The sequence below is a fragment of the Platalea leucorodia genome (assembly GCF_965183815.1).
Source record: "Platalea leucorodia genome assembly, chromosome: 1".
NCBI lineage: Eukaryota > Metazoa > Chordata > Aves > Pelecaniformes > Threskiornithidae > Platalea > Platalea leucorodia.
In genome coordinates this window covers 94,066,932-94,091,620 of record NC_138823.1, presented here as the reverse complement: position 1 = coordinate 94,091,620, position 24,689 = coordinate 94,066,932, and positions in this window count along the sequence as shown.

Sequence of the window (24,689 nt, the reverse complement as noted above, 5' to 3'; positions counted from 1 at the left end):
CTTCATGACATTTTACTTTGACACTCACATGGTCAAATAAGCTAAAAATAAAGGAACCTGGGTTTTTCTTTCTACTTGACAATCTAGATGGAAATCATGCAGTGGTGCAAAGGGGGTTCAGAAGTTTCGAACAAACGTATCTTTAATAAAGTGTGGCATCGGTAGGAACAGCAGTCAGATATAACTAGTCATGTTTTGTTAGTTTCAATGGAATAAGTGAGACTTCAGTCATAGGTGTTAATGTGATCTTACGAATGTAAAGTGAAGTGTTAAACCATTAACGTGGTTTGTGGTTTTAAGCACAGAGAGCTTAGCCTGCTCAGTCACATGGCAGCTGCACTAGAAATACATGCCAAAGGTGGGAAGTATATTGATTAGTATGTACAAAAACAAAACACAACGCATTTGGAAATTGAAATCAAGTGGTTAAACAAGACTAACTTAATCAAAATCTGTCAGAGTCCCTTTGCTAGACATGGGTTATTAATTTAGAATCCATTATGCTATCCAGAAGTCCTTCTTAGCACAACAAGGAAGGTTTAATTCTCTTATTCATCTTTCAGTTCGTGACTGTAGGATTAAAGATTGATTTCCTGCTTTTGATAATAAATACAGACAGGGAAATGAGAAAGGATAAGAGAGCGGAAAGCAGGGGAGGTGTAGCTGTTGCTGAGCTTTTCAGGATACAAGACAACTGAGTAGTCATGGAAAACAGTTTGGAGTAGCCAGTCACCCCTGGTAACTGCCAGCCTGGAGCCCGATTCCCTCGCCTATATGGGATATCCCCTGTCTGGCCAAGTCAGGTCTCTTTCCTTCCATTCACCAGCCTGCGTTTGGCAGAGTAACACAGGCCAACTCAAAGTGAGGTTAAAAGCTGAGTGGCAGAAAGAGAGCAGAAAAAGAGATAATAAGGGGAAAGAAAGAGACTCAGAGAACATGGAAAGGCAAGGCAGGACCTCGCTTTTGTCAGGTTGCTGGTTTGTTGGGAACAGCCAGGTACCTTCTCATGTTTGATGGCCTGGGTCTAGTGGAAGCTGCCCAGTGGAGGAAAGAATCAACCAGTGGCCCTTCCTCAGGAAGTCCTTCAAAAACCTCTTCTACCATATGCCTGCTATTTTGCTTTTTAAAGGCTCAACAGGTGCTGTGAGACCAAACAGGCCATCCTTTCTTTATGTCATTCACCTATTTTGGTCCACTAATTTCTCACTTCACCCTTTCCTGTCACATATCACCTTCATACTACCCTTGACAGGATCAAGAAGACCTCTCTGAATGAGTGTTGTCTCAATTTCTTAACCCTTCTGCCTTCTTTACCTCTTACAGATAATTGCAGCACTTTATGAACTTTTACCGATTTCTCAGAGATGATTTCACAATTACAATAGACACGCAGCCTCCAATTACCACAAAGGTAGGGAGAAGTCAACAAGTAAGTAACAAATTGTGTTTCATTTCAGCCAGGGATTCTTACTGGTTCCGCTAGAGCTTACTGAGGCTCCACTAGAGCAATTAAATCCCCTAATAAGGCAGGGAGTAAAGTAAGGATCCTGATCTAGCTGTCATGGCTAAATCTGTTCTATATTCCAAGAACAGACTTCAGGATTTCCACCAACCACTCTAAAGTTCAAAACAATCCATCCAACCCTTTAGGCTGGTGAGTCTTTCTCCATGATAAACGTGCCCAATGTTTCACAACATATTCTCTCAGAGATGGCAGTTAGCCACCTGGCAGTCAGTCTTATGAAAGGTTTTCTTCCTTGTAATTATAAAAATATCCACACAAATGCCTCCCTTGCCTATCATGCTGTTTCCACAATACAGTTCAAAGTGATTTATGAAGGAGTAAATTAACACATTCTTACTGTGGTCATTATAGCTATAGTTGATCAGGCAGTATCAAGCGCCGCATTTTTGCAGTTTAGGTACCAGAATCATTCATTTGATCTGATTTACACTGACGACATTCAGTGCTGTCACTCTTATGATATAGCAACTTGTCAATGCCAGCTACTTAATTCTGTAAAGCCATTACCGCAAATTTATTAGTGATGGGTATTAAATAGCAATTCAGGCCTGAAGAGTCTTATATTTTGGGGGCAGTGAACATCCTTGAAACAGGCTTACATTAATGTCTTGTATCTTGCAATTGGGCAGACTAGGAACACTCACACAGAGAGCGATAGCTGTTCAGCTGAGCTTTGCAGCTGCTCCCTTCTGCTACAACCAGCAGAATGAAATATTCAGATCACCATAATATAAAAAAATTATGAAAAGGACTGGATCAAGAACTAAGGCTGGGTTTTCCTCTTGCTTCAATGCATGGTTATACAGAGACACAGATCAGGGCCTGCTGTTGCCTGCATTAAGTTTACTATTGACTTCAGTAGCTGTATGGCTGGTCCCCTCTACGCTACGGGGTGATTGACTAGTTATTTAATTAACTAGTTTAAGCAGCATTAACAATAATCTCAGCAGTACCCAATGGATTTTCTGCTTTAAATATACTGTGCACTTCCCTATTTATAGTAAACACCAGCAGTGGGATTCATCTGTCCAAATATAGATTCTGTATGGTAGGTGTCTGTATCTGAGTTAACTGCCTAGGCTCCCTTCAGAGTCAAGGGAACAGGCCTTCTGAGGGCAGAGCTCCTCTCATCCCATTTCCGATGTCTAAAATAGATTAAACGAATCACCTTCATTCAGGAGATAGAGTAGGAAGGCCTATTTCTGTCCATTCACTATGGAGGGAGCCTGGACAACCGGCAATGGTATAGATGCCTACGCTGTAGAGGCTACAACAGAGAGATACTTCCTGCCCTAAAGTAATGCCAAGAAGGCTGCGGCCATCAAGCAGCCCCTAGGTTTCCTCAGATGAACAATTTACCACTTTGCTGCCTTGCAATAATTTCAGCCTCTATCTCCTACTCTTTCCATTTGGAAGCAGGGCATGTTCGAGAATGGTATTTCAGACCCACCCTTCTCGCTGGCTTTCACTCTTCTCCCCATAGTTTCAACTCCGTGGTCTCGTTTGACTCGCCAAGGAGGTAATGAGCTATTGAAATGAAACAGTGCTGCTGTGGAGCTGGTTGAGGAGATCATTGTTGAGCAATGCAACATGCTCTTATCCTTTGTCCCCAGAGGACTGAGCAAACGTTCTGTGAGGCAATCCCATTTACTGCTGATGCCAATGCCAGGAAATGAACAATCTGTGTTAGCTTTTGACTTTTAAAAACAATGGGCTGGATGCAATGCCCTCTGAAGTTACCAGGAGTCTTGTTCTTCCTTTGTTTTCAAAGGCCATGGGGTCAGGCTCAACACTAGGAGTTTATTTTGCTTTGTTTATACACTTAATGAGAAATAAAAGTTAAAAGCAGGTGTAGTTGTGATTATGAGCAGTTGATCTATATGGCGAAAGCAGAACGTGATTTTTAAACAAACAACAATCAACTTTCCTAGTTGAAATGTTTTCGTATTAATTGCAGATGGAATTTTTTATCACACATGTCCTAGTTTAAGGTTTATATAGGAGATTATTGGCCTCTGCATTATAAAATCTAGACACGCAACAATTTCGTTTTAAAGTTCTCGTTATGCTTTTAAAGAGGCATTTCCCAAAGAATATGCGTATCACTGATGATTCGTTTCTGTAGCAGTTCTTCCCTATTTTGACAATCTTTTATGTAAATATTGATAAGGCTTCTATCACTCATGTTCCCCTTTCCTCCATTTTCCCTCTCCCTCTGTAAAACCTCCCTCTGAGGACCATGCATGGCCCACAGTATATATATGTATGGGGTATAATGCACAGGCTTCTGATCTCACTTAGAGTCTGAAGAAACTACTGCAGTCCAAAACCAATTACCAACATTTCTGAAACACTAGTTACCCTCAAAAAATGTTTATGTAGTACAGCAATGTTATTATCCTTTAGAGGTAAGAAATTGAATGACAAAAGAAAATAATTGACTTATTCGTGATCACATGGACCCAAGAACAGAGTCTTTCCTGAGGCTATGCCCCATTCCCTTAGGCAGAGAACTATATACCCTCAGTCCTACACTATGCATATACGTATCGATTTATGGCTATGTTCATTGACTACATTCCCTATCTGTGATATGGCTGATTAGCAGGAAGGACCGGTTTGCAGAGACTCTAACCCATAGGGACGAGAACCGTTTCAGCCATTTAGATGATCATGGCACTACTGAGGCTGAGCACAAAGTTGCAGCTATGCCCTTTTTGCGCATATGGCACAACTGCCTACTAAGACTTGGACTGTGCCTGCCACACAACTCGTGTATCACCAAACATCATCTCCTTAGGTTATAGGATGGGTGGACGAGTGGACGGGTATAACTGCCAGTATGCTCTCCTTCAAGAGGCTTTCTTATGTATGGAGACATGTATAACATCTTCATGATCTAACATCTTTCTTAGTATCTTTTAACACCTTTATTGTAACCTAGAGGGGTGATGGAGTAAACTCTCATCAAGTTTGCAGATGACACCAAACAGGGGGAACCAGTTGATGCACTTCAGGGCAGGGCTGCCATCCACAGTGACCTAGATAGGCTGGAGGAACGGGCCAACTACAACCTTACAAAATTCAGCAAGAGGAAATGGCAAGTTCTGCACCTGAGAAGGAATAGCCCCAGCAATGATACAGGCCGGGCTCTGACTAGCTGAGGAGCAGCTCTGTTGAGAAGGACCTGGGAATCATGGTGGGCAGTCAGCTGGGCATGAGCCAGCAGCCTGCCTGGCAGCAAGGAAAGACAACAGCATCCTGGGCTGTTTCAGCAGAAGCACAGTCAGGAAGGTGATAATCTCCCTTTACACAGTGCTTGTTAGACCACATCTAAAATACTATGTACAGTTTTGGATTCCCCAATACGAGAAAGCCACTGATACACTGAAGCACGTTCAGCAGAGGGCTACCAAGATGCTCAAGGGTCTGGAGCACTTGTCCTGGAGGGAGAGGCTGGGGAAATGATGCTTGTTCAGCCTGGAGAAGAGACAGCTTTCAAGGCACCTAACTAGCAGCCTCCCAGTATGTACGAGGAGGTGGCACCAGGCTCTTCACCACAGCGCACAGTGGGAGGATGACAAACAATAGGCATAAACTGAAACGAGACCTTCAGGGTGGATATAAAGAAAAACTCTTCCCTGTGTCAAGGGGAAAAACAGGTTAGCAGAGAGGCAGTGCAGTCCCCATCCTTTGAGCTTTTCAAGACCTGACTGGATAAATTCTAGAGTAACCTTGGTCTGATCTCTTAGGTAACCTGCTTGAGAAGGAGGTAGGACTAGAGACCTCCTGAGGTTCCTTCCAACTTGAATTATCCTACAGTCCTCTGAAAGAGAGTTGTCAGCAAAAGATTTTGTCTGGGAAGCACCAAATAATATTTTCAAGCCGCAAACTTCAGGAAGGAGTGTAAATGCATACTAAAATCTTACAGCAGACACATTATACATTCTGCGCAAAGCAGTTACTTCCCTTATATAACAGCCTTTGCATTGTTCCTATTTTTAATCCCTTTATTATCACCAGTCACCACTAATGCAAGAAGTGAGACAGAAAGAGTATGGACTGCCATACTGCTTATGATGGCTTTTGGACGCACTGCAGAGTACGCACAAAATTGCTTATGTTTATGGAGAGGCATTCTGGCCTCTGCCTCACTACAAAAACATGTGCTTTGCTTATGCAGAGTCCTCACAAGTCTAAAGTAATTGAAGTTGCTGTATTTCTATCTAATATTTCACAGTCAGAAGTGTGTGAGTGTGCACTATGATGTGACACACCACAGTGAGTCTGACACACTGGAGGGGTATCTGAGCTGCAACTGAGTTATTGTGCAAGCACATACCATCTGTGCAATAAAAGCAATGGCCTGAAATGGCTATTTATCCATGCTCTACTATCCAGGCCAGAGGCCTGGAAATCTTCGCCAAATGGCCATATTTATCTGTTTCCACATGGACAATAAAATGGAATAATTGACAAAAAAAGAGGATGGGGCAATGCAGATGTAGGGTATCCCTAGAACAAATGTGTGTGGTCATCTTCTTCCCTGATAGACCTTAAAATTTTAAGACACACCTCTTTTGTTTCCCATGCTGGAGAAGTATCACCCCTTTCTTGTCCAACAATGAAAGTAAGTCACAGAACTACAGCTTTCATTTTCTGTTCTTTTCACTCCTGGGATGCTATGACAGTGGGGAGAAATAAATCCCACGTTGGCGAGATGTGCCAATTTAAAACACAGTCTCAGTACTATTTCCTGCACTGGCTTTGCTGCCTGCTGCCAGGCATCTTCTTCTGTTTGAGGGCAGCTGTTCTTCAGGGCTGGTGGGAAGGATCACTGTAGAGCAGACTGATTTCCAGGTCCCAGAGCAGACCCAATATCTTATGCTTCCAAGGCACCCAGACCCCTCTTGGGCTTTCAGCACAGCTTTCTCCCACAGGGTCAGTACTCTGTTTGTCCAAAAAGTGAAAAGGGCAGTGATAAACCTGATGAGTGGTTTCCAGCTTGTTTTCTTTACTCAGGTCTTGTTTACTCGCCGGTTCCCAGAAGCCTCTGCGACCAGTTGTGAACCAGCAGCCTCATCTCACCAAAAGAACTGATGAAATAAAACAGGAGCAAAATGTGAAAGCAAGAAAGTTTTCACTGAGTTCTCTAAGATGCTTTGGGCTTGTCTGCATGGGTTTTTGTGCTGATTTAACAAAACTGAATTGGAGTTGCATCAATTTAATTAAATCACTGCAAAAGCTGTGTAATCTAATCCTTTGTTTTGGTTAACACCTATGTAACTCAAACATCTGAGCAATAGCTACATAAAGAGCTCAAAGGCATGAAAAAGACTCAAGCGCCAGCCCACCAATCTCAGTTTCAATTAAAGGCTAAGAAAGCATGCACTTCATGCCCCTATGCTTCACTATAAAGCAGGGAGAAACAGAGAAAGTAGTAGATGTTCCTAAATTAAAGAAAGCTTGGTAGGGATAGGCTAAACCAAATCAAGTAACTTTCAAGTCTTCTTCCTCCTTCATAAAACTAGCACTAAATGCCAAAAGCTTTTTTTTTTTTTTTTTTTTTTTTAAATGTTGTAAGCCACCTTTAAGAACAGAGGGAAAGAGTCTCCTTGACAATATTGTATGAGTCCCTCAAGGCTTTTCCAACACTTCATTTTAGTCATCTGGAACAACTCATTGATACACAGTCATCCCTTTCAGAAATTTCCAGAGAAATTAACCCACTATTACTCACACTGTAAATCCTTAGGGAGCAGTCTGGTCGATGCTTTTGTGTACAGTGACTCCTGCCACGCACAACAGTGCCAGAATCATGGAGACCATCGGAGCTTTCTGAATAATCAGCAAAAATGGATCGCTTTCCGACTTTGCCAGTTGGCAGCTCCCAGCATCTCTAATGGTAAGTTGGCCACTCCTCCCCCTGCCGTTTGCCTCTGTGGATCCTGAAAGGGAAACCTCAAGGAACCCAGGAGGCATTAAATTAGATGAGGTCGAGGTTATCTGCTGTTTTCCGATTGCAGCAGAAACAGGCTGAAAATTAGCATGGTTAACTCACTAGAGGTCAACAAGTGATGGCTCCTGTTGCTCTGCTGTGTAAATGAGGAGGGGGCTCTGGAGTCTTTCCCTCTTACACCCTTAAATACAGGTTAACCGGAAACCCTCTTTGTGCTCCCCTGAGACTAAAAGTGGGGCTGGGAATTACAGAATCCGGGACTGGTTCCAGCAAGAATACATTCTGCACTTCTTTACAGTTACGTAGCTGTTGCCTTTTCTACACAGGCCCCAGCAGGGCTCCCTGGAGGCACGCTGACCACCTCTTCTTGTTGAAAGCTGATTATTGCTGTGGTTGCGGGCATCCTTCCCTAGCTTGCCACTGTCTTCTGCCGCTGCAGCCTAGGTTCAGCTGATGAGATAGCTTTGTACCACACTCACTAAATGCACAGCTGGTCAGCTAGCTGGGCTGTGGATGAATATGCTCCTCCTGGGGCAGCTGTGGGAGCTGGAGGGGATATTTCCCCCCGCTGCTTGTTGCTGCCTCCTTGTCAAATGACACCATCTTCTCAAGTCTGCCAGAGGGAATCGGGAGAGACCTCTGGGACTCCCAAGTGCTCCCAATGTTCTGCCAACTAGAAACAGCGGCATGAGCTACAACAGTAATGAACGCCTTCACAACAAGCAGTGCCCTCTCCAATAATTAAGCAGTTCAGAGGACAACACAGAATTCTTCTAAGCTTTTTTTAAAAAATCTTTATCACCATCAATGTCATTGCTCTCAGGTTCACAAAATTAATTTTTTTTTTCTTCCATTATGTCCAAATTTTTTGCTTGGTCACATCTGTGGTATCATTTTAGGTATGATGGAGTTAGTAAGGGATCAGTGTAGTCAGAACTGGCCTCTGTTCTCACTGTTTTGTTCTGATATATGTCAGTTAAAAGACAAAGTTTTGTGCAGTTTCCTGACCCAGATCTCTTCTTCCTGTTTTTATTGTTCTTGTGAGACACAATGTATGTATGAAAGTATCCTTGTTTCTACCAGAACCTTTACATTTTTTGTTTTGCCAAATAAGCCTCTCTTCAGTGTATAACACTAATAATGCTTCAGCAACTTTAATTACTTGCACATTACAAGCACAAACACTTTTTGTTCTCTGGTGAACACATACGCCCCCCCTTAAAGCCTTGCGCACATACGTGCAAGCAGGCACACATGCAGGCCTATACTGCCCTTCCAGTGGAAAGAAATCATCTCTGTTCATAGAAATTTTCTGCGTTTACAGAACAGGCATCTTTAGGCTCAGTTATTACAACGCTCCATTATTCCTTTTGTTGCAGAATGGTAGGGCTGGCAGGGACTTAGGTAAGCCTCATTAAGCAACTCTTGCAGTATGCATAATCATTGTGATGGAAGTTATAGGAGTGTTTATGATATTCTTACATGAATCAATTAAATATGGGACTTAAAATGACTCATCATGGTTCTGCAGCATTCACTTCCCATCTGTCTGACCTTTGTTCCCTACGCAGGCATGCTGGATCTTCTTCCTACAAAAATCTGAACCTGGTATATAACTGACAAGAATGCTGTATGACTTACATCCATCACAGAATGAGAGCGTGCCTTAGGCTGCAAAGTTTTTTACTCTGCTTTCAAAAACATACTCACAAATCATCTCTCCAAACGGTACAGAATATCAGCTCTGGAAGTACTAGCGTTAGTTATTCATTGACACAGCTACTGAAAGGTTATGTGTCTTCACAGCTCACTGGTTTTACCTGCTCATAGAGGAATATCTCATATAAAGCTTCACTGCCATCCTGCCCATCAGCGTATGTAACACTGCACACAATAATGTGCACAAACACTCCTCACTATATGGAGTTGTCATCTTTCTTTGTCTCTGGATGAACCATGTCGCGTTCTTAGGCACAACTGCAGAGACAGTAGGAGGGGCAGTGCTGCCAGCTCATTTTGAACGCTGAAAATCCCTTCCCCCATTGACCATCAAGGAAAATATTACTCACAGCCTATGCAAGTGATATGGCACGCTCTATTTTCAAAGCAGTCAATTTCAGGAGCATTAATTCATTTCCTTTTCCTTCACTATCTGGAATATGAAAAGTGGCGATCCACTGGGAAGACAAATAAAGCCAGATTCAGCTGAGCAAGGTCAAATCAAAATGCTTTGGGCTATGACTAAGGGCTTGAAGAACCAGCAGAAACGCGTCGCTGACTGCTCTTGCACAACACAGCAGGTTCATGGCAGGAAGCTCTAAAGAGAATCTGTGTGCTGCCAATGCAACAATTAATTCCCTAAACTCCACTGTAATTCGGAGACAGCTGGATAAGTGTCTTAGTCTTTCCTACTGAAAGGGGGACAAATTTCCCAAGAACTTTTATGAGAAGTTTTCCCATTTCCAGCAGTTTCAAGGTACAAAAAACCAAATATCATCAAAGTGTGGTGGAAAAACAAAACGCATGAGAACATTTTATACCACCATAGCACTGGTAATAATCTCTATTTCATTGATAATCCATAGTCCTACATTCAATAATACTACTTGCCTTATAAATTAGGTAAAAATTCATAGAGAATAACTTACCTCTAGTATAGAAAAAACTACTTTTAAATAAAAGGGACTGCTAACTTAAGTGATGCCTACGAACCCTCCATAATTCTCTATCATAATTTTGAGAGTGCATGAGCACAGCATTTTTAATGTCACCCCTTCACATTCTGACACTCGCACTCTCTATCTGCACAGTAATAACAGTGAGGAAGTTACAGACCTACCCCCCACTTCACAAGGAACAGAGAATACTCAGATTCCATGCTGCCAAGAGCAAAGCACCACATTTGACAACAATATTGGCTAAAAATAAAAAATAACTCAGAAAAAGTGCAAAGGGTTTTTCAGTTGCATGAGTTCCCTCATCTGGTTCATAGCACAGACCCCACATGCAGTTGTTCCAGCATAAATGAGGGATTAGCAAGGGGATGGAAAAGAAGCCAGTGACAGAGATACAGGAGCTGTTTATACAAGCACTGCTGCTGGGAAAATGTATGTGCAACCACAGATAAATTCAGTTTGTATTATTTATATATGAACTTGAGTTCTGGAAATGAAGTCTCTACAAACCACACACTGGCCATCTCTTCTCTCACCAGTATAACGCCAATACTTATTTCACAGACAGCAACTCCACTTTAAGACAGACAACACCTTGGGCATTGCTCACAGACTGAAGGAGAAAACAAATTGACTTGAAGGTCATACACTTTTGTCCACGCCAATTCTTGCATGAGAAAGTTAACTGCAATGCAACATATCTCCCATAGGCTGAACGTTTCCTGGCTCCCTAAGAAAGAAGCACTCTGAAAACACGCACAATATTCTCCCTGCTGGTATGTGTTGTAGCTATCAACCAAGGAAGAAACTGCCTGCATGCTGTGTTATCAGTATGTTGCCTGTATGGCTGTGCAGCAGATTGTTGCTGCTTCCTTATTGCTGATCCTGCGGATTTCATCATTGCTTTCAAGTATATGATTAAAAATGCATTATATTGGGGCTGCAAATTAATCATTAAATTTGAACTGCAGTCAGACCACCCCTCCTAGTTTACAGTCACCCAGAAGTTCATTCCACCAGGTATTTATTTCATATGTGGTTGAAGCTATCTTCCAATGTCGCCTAGGAATGCCTTCAGAAAAAAACCGTACATATGCAGGGCCACTTGGAACTGCAGCGCTGTGAAGACATCATGAATGACAGCATTTTGGCAGACATGAAGCCAAGACCACTTTTCCCAAAGGAAGCAAACATTGAAAACATGCACTTTGCCTGGCCTTCCTATGTATAAGTCAACAGCTTCCTGTGATGATTCACTAAGACTTACATCATCATCACTCTTGTTATTTATACTGAGCTCTTCAGAGAAAGAATTATCTCTTGCTGTATATGTGCACAACATCTGCCACGGCTACCACCTCAGAACATGAAACTGCATTAATTCTTAGTTAATATGCCTTTCCTATGGAGCATTTCTGTGCTCGTATGGAAAAAACAAGGGATAAGAGAATAGGCACATGAATTCCATCAACAGCTCTTGAGAAACCTGTGAAAATATTTCAAATGCTTCTTCAGCACGCTATAATTTTCATGCACACTTGTATATCAGCAGATCAGGAACTGCCTAATGCTGATGTAGTGCCTAGCTGAGCACCATTGGTGCGACTGGCCAAAGTCTCTTGGGAATCTGCCAGTGATTAGTGCTCTCATCTTGGAGGTGTGGTCTGATAGCAAAAATGTCTCCTTCCTCTTCCCAGGGAAAACTGTAACTCACAACTTGAAAACATGCCTGTCTGACCAGTCAATGCTCTGAACCAGGCCAAAAAGTCACAGATGTCACCATCCTACAGAACGGTACAGATTGGGCTATTTCTGAGCTGAGCTTACGTGGGTCTAAGCAAATGCTTCCAGAATGCCCTACATCGGTTTGATGTTCAAGCTGACAGCACAGAAACTCCAGCAGATACTTTTTGTTCCTCACCAAGCAGAGGGTAAAAGCAGAGCATTTTCCCTGGCCTCTGTTATAAGAAAAGAAGTTGGCAATGGTCGATGAAAATTTTCCTAGCAACTCAGCAGGATATAATCTTTCCTCTCACAGTTCCACAAGGCTCTGAAGGGCCCTTCAAAATTTGCTATAGCTTCAGAGATAAGTGCCCAGGGAGCAAAATGCTGCAGCTCTGTGTAGCAGAAGGGCAGGCTGAGAACAGCAACGAAGTGAAACTGTTAGAGTGGACATACTGCACCATTAGCACTCACGCACGCGTTTTCCTGATCAGTCAATTCCACAGAGTACAGAGATCAAGTGGATCATTAATTCTTCACAGTAGAATTAGAGGTCACCTGCATTTTAAAGTGCCATTTTAGTGAGAGATGTCTAACAACAGGAGAAGAAAATAAATAGCGTATTATTAGTGGGTGCACTCTGCATTAGATTCATCAATTTAGTCATCTACTGAAGTATTCTCCGGTCCTTTTGTACTATATGTAGGCAAGAGTTGCAAACATAAATACTGGGACAGGGAGATATTGTAGATAAAATATAACTTACTGGTACTGTACTTAGAGAATAATATCATGCAATAAATACAGTCTAATGTATGTTATCACTGGCAACAGAAATTTGCAACTGTGGAAAATGTTCTGATTCCACAAATTTATGACATCTGTGTACCATAAAGTAGACTATGCCACACTCTACCATTTTATAAGTTCACATTTTTTTCTGTTAAGATAGTCTTATCTTATACAGCTTTCCTTCTACAGCAAGTTGCATAAATCAGGTTTCCAACCTCCTAGCGAGTTCACAGCAGAGACACTTCCATGGTACCAAAGGGAATCAGAATTGCCCTATTCATCTTAATGGCGTGCTAACTTGCCCAAGTATGTCCATTTTAATGTTTAATTTGCTGATTTGTTTGTCTATAGCAGCATGTATGAATAAAGAAAACAGACATAAAATACAATATTTTGCTAGCTGCTAAATAGTATGTGTGAAAATCACAACTAAGAAAGCCACAATTAAACAGAGGAAACATGCCGTCCTCACAACACACCACGATCCCCTTTTCGTTTAGGACAGACTTTTACACACTTTGACACATTTCGTGCCAGGGAGTCTGAGTCCCTTAAGACAAGATGTCTAAAGATTCCTTTCTTTGTATAAAGAAAAGTAAGCTTTCTTCTGCTATTAGTAACTATTATAGGCATTCCTACTAGGCAGTGGATAAGGTTGTACGAGGTGTTCAGCGCTTCACTCTCATCTACGATCAGGCTCTCTCTCACCCAGGCTGGATCTAACCCACCTCAGACCAACAGCCGCCTCTTGATCCCTGGATGACAATTTCCTCTAAGCTTTGAAAGAGACAAAGAGAATGCGTAATTCAGAAAAAAGGGTTTGAGAGCTAGAGGAAGGTATACCAAGGACAATGGGATAACTCAGATATGAAAAAAAAAAAAGCACTTTCGCAAGCAATGGAGTACATAAACTTACGGGGTGGCCGGGGGAAGGCGCCGGTGGAAGCTGCCGGGGCGGCCCCTGTGAGGAGCGGCCGGGGCTGCCCCGCGCCGGACACGACCGGTTCCCGCCGGCTCCAGCGGCCCCAGCGCCGGGCCCAGCGGAGCCCCTCAGCCCCGGGCGGGCGCCTCGGGGAAAGCCTGGGTGAGGACGGGCAAACGCTGCCCGGCAGCCGGGGCTGAGGGCGGCAGGGTGAGAAACAGCCCTGCGAGCCCCGAGGGGGAGCGGGAGGAGGGGAGGGGGGGCTCCAGGCAGCCGAGTGGAGATTCTCTTGCAGCCCCTGGAGGAGATCAGGATGGAGCAGGTGTTCCCATGCCAGAGCAGATATCCGCACCGTAGCCCATGGAGGACCCCACGCTGGAGCAGGTGGGTACGCCCTGAAGGGAGCTGCAGCCCATGGAGCGGAGCCCGCTCAGGAGCAGGTCTGTCCTGAAGGACTGCAGCGCGTGGAGAGCCCGGGCCGGAGCAGGGACAAGCGCGAGGAGGACGGGGCGGCAGGGGGGAGCCGTTACGGACTGACCGCAGCCCCCCGCTCCCCGTCCCTCTGCGCTGCTCGGCGGGCGGGAGGCAGAGGAGTCGGGACTGAGGGAGTGAAGTGGAGCCTGGGAGGAAGAGGGGTGAGGGTAAAGTGTTTCAGCTCTTGTCTTTGTTTCTCACCATCCTACTCTGTTTGTCATCGGCAGTAAATTAGATCAGTTTCCCCCAAGCCGAGTCTATTTTGTCTGACGGTAATTGGTAAGTGATCTCCCTGTCTTTATCTTGACCCACGAGCTTTTCCACCTTATTTTCTCCCTCTGTCCCATTAAGGAGAGGACTGAGCAAGCAGCTGGGTGGGCAGCTGGCCCAGGTCAGCCCACCACATTGAGTAAGAACATTACAGTCCTGGAAGATACGACATAGATAAAGATGAAGACAGACATGTGGGAAACACAGTGTAAGCATGTTAAACTCGGCGCTGAGCAATAGAAAGATGACCTTCTTTCTGCCCATGCCATATGAGGAGCTTGTCTCTTCATACCAGTCTTGTCATTATCCTGTGCAGTAAAAATCCATTAATAAAGCATCCATTGAGCATTTCCAAGGATTAATTTCTGCCAGCTTTACTTATGCTGAGTACTCCCACTGACTACTGGTCATAAAGTTAGCAGAATCTGGCCTTGTTTTAAAAACCACTACTTCTAGGGGTTAGCCATTGAGATTAGTAACTAACTGTATATTTTCCAGCAAAGCTTCTTGTATTGAATGTAAAAAGTCAACCTATTACATGACAAAACAATATTTGCAATTGTTCTACAGAACACTCCCTACAGCATTGGACTTCTCAGTATCAGGTGATTTGATCTTGGTTGAAGAGCCAATTTGCAGCATGAAGTTGAGGAAAGCGAATACAAGTGAAGTTTACGTGTATGGCAGAACCCACTTTTTATGAGAGAAGATAGAAGATGAAAAAAATCAACTTTCGGTGCAGTTGTCGCAGACTACATTTTGATTAGGCATAGTCAAAGACTTAAGATTAATATTCATTCTTACCTGTAATACTTCAAGGACCATCAAAAAATGACAGATCGTCATCACAAAAAGCAAAGCAAACATTCATCCATTTTTAAATTTAAACTCAAGGTATTTAAGCTAGTCTCGTGATCTTTCACCGGCATAAACGTTCACAGGAAACCAGTTTCAAAATGTTGAATCCAGTGTAATCTTGGGAGTGGAATTTTAAACTCAGGCACAAGTATTATTGCTGAAATGCTTCCATATTTATGCAATTGGAGAACGGAATCAATGGCATGGGATTTTTTAAGTCAGTCTGTACTCAGATATGAAAAAAATCCCTGGAGGACTGTTTGCACTCCAGCCACGGGGTCAAAGACATCTGCACTAATATTCATCAAGTACTCTAGAATAATGGGATTAAGCAGTGAAATCACAGTCTATTCACTGACAGCCATCAAGCAGAAAGAAAGGCTAAATTTCTTGTCATTGTTGGTGAGTGCCAGCAAAACACACTTGGATAGGAGGGAAAAAACGTCCCATGATGCAATTGATCATGAACATTAAAGACAAGAAGACATAGTTAAGGGTTTGAGAAGTAAAGGCAGCTGTCACAGCCCCAACTTCAGCACCACAGCTTGCAACATGTCAGTATGACATTTATAGTAATGACTGAGAGCAAGCATAGCATGACCTTTACTCATCAGCCACAAGTAGAATAATAAACATTGTTAAGGACAGCAGAGTTATAACTCAATTATGTCCAGATCAAAAGTAAGATACTCATAATACAAAAGGTCATTTATTTCAAAGGAAGAGTTCTGAATTTCTTTATTTCTGGAAAACAATCCATCCTTAACCTGTATTTTGAAATTGAAACATTGTCATTACATGAAAAAAGCATGAAATTTCCATTGGATAAAGCAGAAAGGCAATTCAGCCAGAAATAATTTTCTGTTTATGCAATGGCCCTTTCTATTACTTGTCTATGGTTGATTGTAGTATCAAAGTAAGGGTTGTAAAAATACTGAGGAAATGTAAGGGCATGTTAAAAATCCTCATCCAGGCTTAAGGGATCTGTTGTCTTTACTATCATAACCTCTGTGTCTTCCTTCTGCTGGTATCTTGAAGAGCCTGTATATTCCAATGGCTCTGCAAACACTGGAAATTGGTGTCATTGGAAAAATCAAACACTCTGCACTCCAGTGATTTCAGTAGAGCTGCAACAGTGTAAAACTGGAAGCAAAAAATGATGAATAAGCATTTGCATTTTATTTAGGAGAATTTTAAACAGCCACTCTAATTTCCTGCTGATATCACTAAGGTAGAGTTCACAGGATGCATGAGACAAGCAAACAGTCAAATTATGCTGCAGGCCCACCGTTGTTGCATTAATATTATAGTAATTATGGGTGCTTTCCTTCCAAACTCACATATATAGGCAGCCTACAAGCCTGAATCTTCATTCCTTATCTCCAGAAATGAGTGTAGAGTTTCCCTCAACAGTATGACTGGAGTGCCAAACGCAACCTTTTCACTGCTCATGGTTTCTGATTTATTCTTTCACTCCTAGCATCATCTCCAGTGGATGCCTTAGGTTAATAAGTGAACCACGTAACTGTACTAAAGGATTCTAAAAGAAATAGCAGGAGATAACTGTCACAAAGCTATCAAACTGTACCTTCTTTTTTTTGAAGAGGAACGTTAATAATATTGTACGGAAGGGGTGGGAGGGGAGTTACCAACAGTAGCAATGCATTGTCTAACACCCTGAACTTAAAGGAAGGAAATTTTTTGAGAACTCAAGGCTTAAAGAAACATCTAACAAACTATTCCCGCTTGCATTCACATATTGTCCACAAAGTCTTAAGCCTATCTACTGAAAAGAACACTATTGAACAGCTAGTATAAGCTATTCAGCTGTGACCTACAGTAAAACATAAGGAACAAATATACTTGATTCATGCAGACATGTATTTTCCCTGTCCTATTATCAGTCTCCATGCTCTCTTTTGGAATTTAAATGAGTTTATCCTGCTGTGTGTTAGCCCTAAAAAGGTATACTTTTCTTTCAGAGAAGATAGATACTCATTTGGTCAGGAAATTGAACTCCTGCCTTCAATCTCTTGCTGAACAAAGGGCTCTGAACAAGTAAACTTCTTAGCCTAATGCGGAAACACTTGATAACTTTCTCGGAACAAATACCAAAACTGTGAGGGAAACATCCAATATTGCATTGTTTATTCACACATATTGACTAAAAGCAAGCCTCTAACAGTAAAGATTCCCTAGCTGTAAGATATTTAAAATCTGAAAGTACATCTAGATTCATATACTCCAATTTTTTCTGTCTTTAACATATACAAAATATCATCCTTTATGAGAGTGGTGAGTATCATATGCATATACAAGTAGCTTTTTTAGGTTTTACTCGTGGTGTCTATCACCATGGTATGTCAGGCAGCCATCCTGTATGGAGAGTAAGGCAGAAACTCCTGCAAAATTGAGTCCATAAGTGAAGCGGAAAAATTACAAAAATAGACAAAAGTGGATAATTCTGTAAATACTATCTACTCAGCATATTCAGTCTTGCAGAACTTGCAGAACAGCTGCAGATACACTGCAAGTTGCAATGATCCCAAGTTTTTTACGCTAGGAACTTACTAACCAAGAGCACTTTGGTATCTGATATTTGGAACTGACTTTGTTCTGTGACTTCTTATATGGCATTTTTCATGTGGCTTGATAGGATAAACACAGACTTTATAATAGTTAGGGATAACTGAGCCTTTCATATGTTAACATAGCAAAGTAGTGAGAAAAATGGAGAAAGGAGCACCTCTCAGAATGAGGCAACAAAAAGCTTTCTCTTGAAAGTATTTATAATAGAAATTGACTTCATCACCTTTGAAATTGCTTTTGAAGATGTAAATATTTGTGGGAAAAACTAATTTAAAAAAAGAAAAAAATCAAACCTTCAAAATTCCTGATTTTTATTTTTAATGATGCTTAGGACAGATTTATCAGAAAATGCAAAAAGAAATTCCAGACCAGTTCTGAGTGACCAGAGATGACACTCTCCGTTCAGTCAATGCTGATTTTTCATGCCCCACCTGTGGTTGGTAGTAGGTGATAGGTACTAACCTATCTCAGACCCATACACTAGGGTGCATCAGGTTGAACTTTGAAGATACCTGTCTATGAAGGGAGCTTAAATGAGTAGGTCAGACTAGATGCCTAGCTTTTTAACTCCTGAAACTGGAGAAAACAGTTCTCATGTTAAGAATGCTTCAGCAGTTCTGCTGGTGAAAATCCTCTTCCATTCATCCACTCAGAAAATGTCCACGCTCTAAAAGACAACCCTTGTGCTTGAAAAAGAAAAGTAATGTTGCTCTGATGATCTGTTAAAGGTGATTTAAAGATGTGATGTGTGATGCCATCATTGTCTTTTAGGTCTTTCCCATCTCATTCACATATTTTTAAACAATCTAGCTTGGTGAGAGCAAATATAAATATACAACAGCCAAAACCAAGCTAAATGTTCTTAAAAGGCAATGTCTTCCCTTGGCCACTCAATCTTTCTAAAACTATTCACATTTTTAGTTTTTAGATCAGATCTGTGTAAGTCACAAGACTGTTTAATAAAACTATTTACTTTTGTGGTTTTTTTCCCAGAGTATTTTCTTCTGCTTCAGTACTCTGGAAGAGCTGCTGGTGCTTTGAAGACCTTTGTATATCTTATTTCCACAAATGGTTGATTTTAATCATGATCGTTGCTTTATAATAAATTAAAATTATTTTCTGTAGTGCAAAATTTTGAAAACACCCTTAGTTCTCACCAGTGTCAGTGGTGTAATAGTTAGCATTTGAAGTGCCTGACTCTCAGTGCAGCTTAACAGCTGTCTTCATAGGCCTCTTCTTTCAGTGGTCCTTTACATCATGGGAAGATGGTAAAGCTCCCACATTTGCCAAGTGGTGTTTCAAGTGAACTGCGTGTCATTTCAAAGCAAAGTACTGGATCTCCTACAGAGGAGCCATTTGGTTTTAGTGCAATGAATTTTAGTGTTTTCCTTTGAACTTACAGCAAATGAGACCTATGTTTTTGAACTCCTATTGGACTTTTCACTTCAGCGAACAACAGAGCTGTCATACAACGTCAGGATTTGACATTAGTCCACAATCACTGCGAATACAGTCCTGCAAAGGAGCAAAGACCTCCCTTTATCTATCCTCAGGTTACAAATTAGCTCCTGATCAGATCACCCAGACAACTGCATAGAAGAGTAATGGACCCAGGTGGCGTACTTACAGCTTGCTTACTTACTTACTTACTTACAGCTGGTGAAAGTCTTACCAAACAACCTGCTAAAAGATTCTATAACAGGACCACCCAAATGACAGGGACACCGTGAACAAGCATCTGGAATGCATTGTATTTAAAAAATACTCATGAGGAAAGAATGTCTGTCCAATCCAAACAATTATACAAATAAAACTTATTGCCAGTACCAGGAAAAGGCACTGATTCAGTAAATTTTGCCTGAATCTAGACCTCAGGAATTTGATGTCTCCAATATTCCTGTATTTCTCAGTCTTCCTCTGGTTGCTGGGGAAGCAGGTGCACAGTGCTTCTGCAGACTTCGTGACTACACAGTGCTGGAACTGGATTCCTGGACCTCAGAAAAACTATGCGGTGGATCCTGTGCAGGGATGTGGAATAGAGCAGTCTGATTCTAAAAGAACAGCCATTTGGTGGTTCCTGGACAAAGGATCTTTGGGGAAGAAGGTCTTCGTGATCAGTTGCCAAATGGCTGCTTTATGAGATGGCAGATGTCTGGTGTCTCCCAAATTCTGACTTCAGCTTTAGGTAGTTGCGGCTCCCTCCAAACATCCTGGTTTTATCCCATGTGGAATTCTGTCAATCTCTGTGCAGCTCTTGGGGCAGAAGCACGTGCTCTGTTAACCTCATCCCTGATGATCAACACTTGCCAAGGTTTCTAGGTGTGTATAGAAGATGCTGTCTTAGAAGATTATCCCCACTTCATTTCAACACTTAATGTATTCTCCCTTTTTCTAGATACAACCGTTTCATCTTCTAGGCATTTATTGTGAATCCAAGGCAACTACACCAATTTTCTATGATAGCCAAGAACCTCTCATCAATCCAAGTGTGTCTGCCAATTATATGACATCATCTACACAAGCTAGGAAGCTTAACTCTCCATCAGAGAGCCTCAAACAGCAGAGTTTTGTGGACCAGATCCAGCCTGTCGCAGCAATTTTAATCTAGCAGTTCATTGCCTGCTACCCACTTATCAGAGGCCCTTCAGACACAATTTGGGAGAAAGATAGAGGCTAGATACCTTGAGTTTGTTACTCTCTAACCTCTTCTCTCAAATTCTTTTGAGACTGAAGTGACTGGGCTGTACCTGCCACATAGCAACAGTGTAAGCTTTTTTGCATCACATAATGTGCGTGACCTGTGACAGGAGCACACATGAATGTTGGAGAAAATGATAGGGACTACTTGTATGACTAGCCACGCAACTAGAGACCCCTAGGGCCCAGACCCACAGGGATATCTCCATTTTGGTCACATAGACACCCTTGCAGATGCAGGACAGAGGAGGCTGTGAGGTATGCAGTCCTCATAAGATGGAATAAAGCCTTTTCCAACAGAATGTTTGAAGAACACTGCTCATCCAGTGTTACACACTGGACTTCATCATGGCTAGTTAAAGAGAGTGATGAAGAGGAACAGCAGCTCTATGGCCCTTTCTGTTCTATCAGACTTTCGAATGAATCCGTTGCTCAGTTGCCCATCAGTTCTTCTGGGACAGCAGGAGTTGTTATCCACACCTATTAGCAATGTTGTCACCTTATCTATAGCCCTGATTAGTCTGATTTAGTCACTTTTCAGAGCGCTTCCTTCTGAGCTGAACCTAATGTCATTATAAAATCAATGAAAAAAAGAGTTGGATTTTTTTTTAATAAGGCTTTAAACACTATTCTTACTTTTTCTCCAGTCCTCTGTTAAAACACGGATATTCAATCAATACAGTTTTGGCCAGGCCATGCTGCACTGTTTTGCAACTCCTCTTTCTTTTAAAAGTGGCCTTAATCTGTTCACAAGTACCTTTAAAATTACTTTTTCTCATATTGATGATAAATTTTATCTATATAATTATTTGGATTGGCAAGACTTTCTTTCATCGTGAATGCTTTCTAAATACAGTGCATTCCAGATGCTTGTTGCAGATGCTTCTGCCACCTTGGTGGTAGTGTCATGTGTTCCTGTAGCTTTTGCACTTTCATTTGCCTCAGTGTTGGCTCTGTTTCTCCTGTGAATGAAGATTCAGTGCTGCGATCCTTCCTTGTTCTGAGCGCCATACCATCTTGCCTTGCAAGCTGTCCTCTCCCTACTACATGCCCAGAATGCATATGTCATCAGCTACAGGAAATACATGTTTTCAAAACATCCTTCTTTACCTGCAGCACCTCTTTATGACTTGTCAAGTTACTGTTAGCCATCCTAGCACAAGTAGTATTGGCTCAGTTTCTTTTCCTGTACTATTTAACTGCCATTTATATTGCTTTTCTAGCTAGTCAGGTATTCTCTAGTTGTTGAGCTGCTTTCTCTCAAATCTTTGCTTGTGCTGTCTTTGTGATCTCTTCACTGCTTTGATCATGCTCTTGCTTTGCCAGCAGACTTGGCCTGTTTATGCTTTTCTTGTAACATTCTATTTTGTTGCTTGTCCAGCTTGTCTTTGTTTGTTTATGACTTCCAATAACTTCCTCTGAAGTATTTGGTATCACTTTCTCAAATATTTCCCATACAAGCTATAGTGAGATTTCTTCATCGTCCCAGAGTAACGGCCTGAAATGCACTCTCAGCTTCACCTTGCATGTCTGCTTTGCCAAGCTATCTTTGCACTTACAAAGGATCGGAGAGACAGCCACATCCAATCATCTTCTTGGACTATATCTTACTCTTTCCCAGAAGAGTAGAACAGAACAGTTCATGCTCACAAACACACTCTGTACTTCCATAGATGGTAGCACCCCACCATGACTGTCCCTATCTTTGACTGAAAATAATGTGTTTATTGTGGGTTTTGGTCTGACCATTTAGGGAACATCATATAACTTCATACCTATATATGTATGTGAGAGAGCCAAAGACACATTATGCATGACTTCCACGACCTAGCTATTCACTGAATTTTTATTCTTCAATTCAGCCCTCACATTCATACCATCAATTATCAGATTCTGGAAGCTTGTCTAGAGTGTGGTTTCATCCATCCTTCTTTCTGCATCTTCTGCTGCTTTGGTTGGTGTCTGCACCAGCATGTCATATCTATGCACAGTTCAGCGTACCAGCTGTAAACATGCAGTACCAATTTGCCTAAGTAACAGTTTCCAGTGGCTCACTGAGGAAATTGTAGTGCTGTGTACTGCTGCAGCAATGCTATTGGCATGCTTTGCTTGCCCACTTGCATATCTGAAGCTGGAAAAGTGTAATTTCTTATTGTCACCTTTCCTGTGTTCTGTTCTGAGAATTCCTGAATTCTCTAAGTTCTGTTACATATTGATATGCTATTGTAATATAAAGCAATGTGACACAACTGGATGAAAACATTTCCAGCTTTCTTAAACCCAAATATTTTGACCCTCTCAAATGATTTTTTTTTTTGTTCTAAATTTCATTTTGTAAAGACTGTTCTGTTTCCACTCTGATTCACACCAGAGCAAATTAGGAAATGTCAGAATCTCCCGAGAGAAATGAAATGCAGAGCTTCAACCAGATCTAGTAAGTCATTGACATAGACCAAAGTATATCCTTGCAGTTCATGAATTTATGTGCAAGATATACCTTGATGGGATAGTGCAGTTAGGATAGTGCTGCTGGCTCACTGTGATTCTAATCTTTACACTCAAGAGACTGGTGATGTATGCAACTTCTGCAACGCCAGTCTGGTCACAGCAGACTCAGTACTGCCAGATTTACTACACAAAAAGTCCCATGGATTTCCATGGGCTCACTCTCAAGTGAGTGTCTGAGGGAGAATGAAGATGTAAAGAATCTTCTCCTTTTGAGGAGCCACCACAAGGTCTCCCTGGCAAGATAATTCTACTTCCTCTAATTTTTCCTTCCTCTTTTAGAAGAGACAAGGGGGATATCATACTGCTACATCCAATGAAGTGCAAGCTGAACCTCACAAAGGAGTTTTTCAGCAGAAGCACTGCCTTTCTGTGCTAGGGAAATAAGCATTTGTCTGTGTCTAGACTAAGCAGCAGAAGTGTGTCAGCGTGTGCTGGAGTCCTTATCCCCCCGTTTTCCACAGCGGAGACTTGGCTGGATAGCAGTGCTCAATTCTGGTCTATTACAGTCACATTCCCTTCCCATTGTCATTGGGAAATCAGAGATGGTGTCTAAATAGACAGGTTACACTCCAAAGTGAGGCTGGGATGCAGCCGACGCACGTACCTGGACTTGAGATTTATGATGTGATCCAGCTCAGACTTTTCCCAAAAAAGAAAGTGGCTAGAGCATTTTTGTCATCCTCAAAATGTGGAAAGGCTCCTATTTATATTGGTTCAGTCTGTATCTCTCAGCACTCCCTGGAGGGCAGTGGAAAGACTGAGCTGTTTGTGCAACATACCATCAACCAAGTGAAGGTCTTTGGGGAATAAGGTATCGAGCAGTTTGAAGGCAGAATCAACCTGACAGCAAGGAGTATTTGAAGAGCTGTTACTTAAATATCAGAGAGCAGAGCGCTATATATGAAGCAGCAAAAGTTTGTATTCAGTCTCAGGATTTGATTCTCCTCTCACCTCAGTGAAAGTGTAAAGAAACCACTAAGAAGGCAATGGTGTGTAAACAGCGGAAGATGAAAAACAGAGCAGGAGGTATTCTCTAGTTCGTGAGCCCTGATAATCAAATCCACAGTATTACAGCATGGCAACTCCACTTAATTCAACAGATCAGCGTGACCAAAACAGCAGAGAACCAGACCTAGTAACAAGCAGACAGTGACCCTAAAAACATTCAGTCCCAAACTGTTCTCATTGACACTAGTCAAAATCAAGCAGAACTGCATGGATTTCAGAGCAGAACTGGGCCGTAAGTCACAGACACAAGAGCTAAGAGACAGTGAGTCATTCTCGCATGCCAGATGCCATTCGCCACGTACAGAAACGGCACATGTGCTGGAGCTGTTCTTGCTGAAAAAGGACCCAGTAGCTCCAGGTACGGAGATACAACAACAGCGTCTCTGCATCTGACATGTTCGGCAGTATTAATATGAAGAGGAAATGAATTTGCTTTCTTCCAGGAATGGTCAAACCCTTTTTATTTAAATCCAGATGGAACAGATGAAAAGTCTGTTTTTTAAAAAATCAGAGTGAGCTTAGCGACTGGCAGTCTTCAAAAGTGAAGATATTTCACATCATTTGCATCACGGATTTGCATTCTGCCTTTTTTTACACTGGGCCAAAGATGCTGGAGGAGAATCACTTTAAATAAACGTGCCGCAGAATCCAAGACCATGCACCCTGGCCAGGGCTATGAGGGCTCTACTG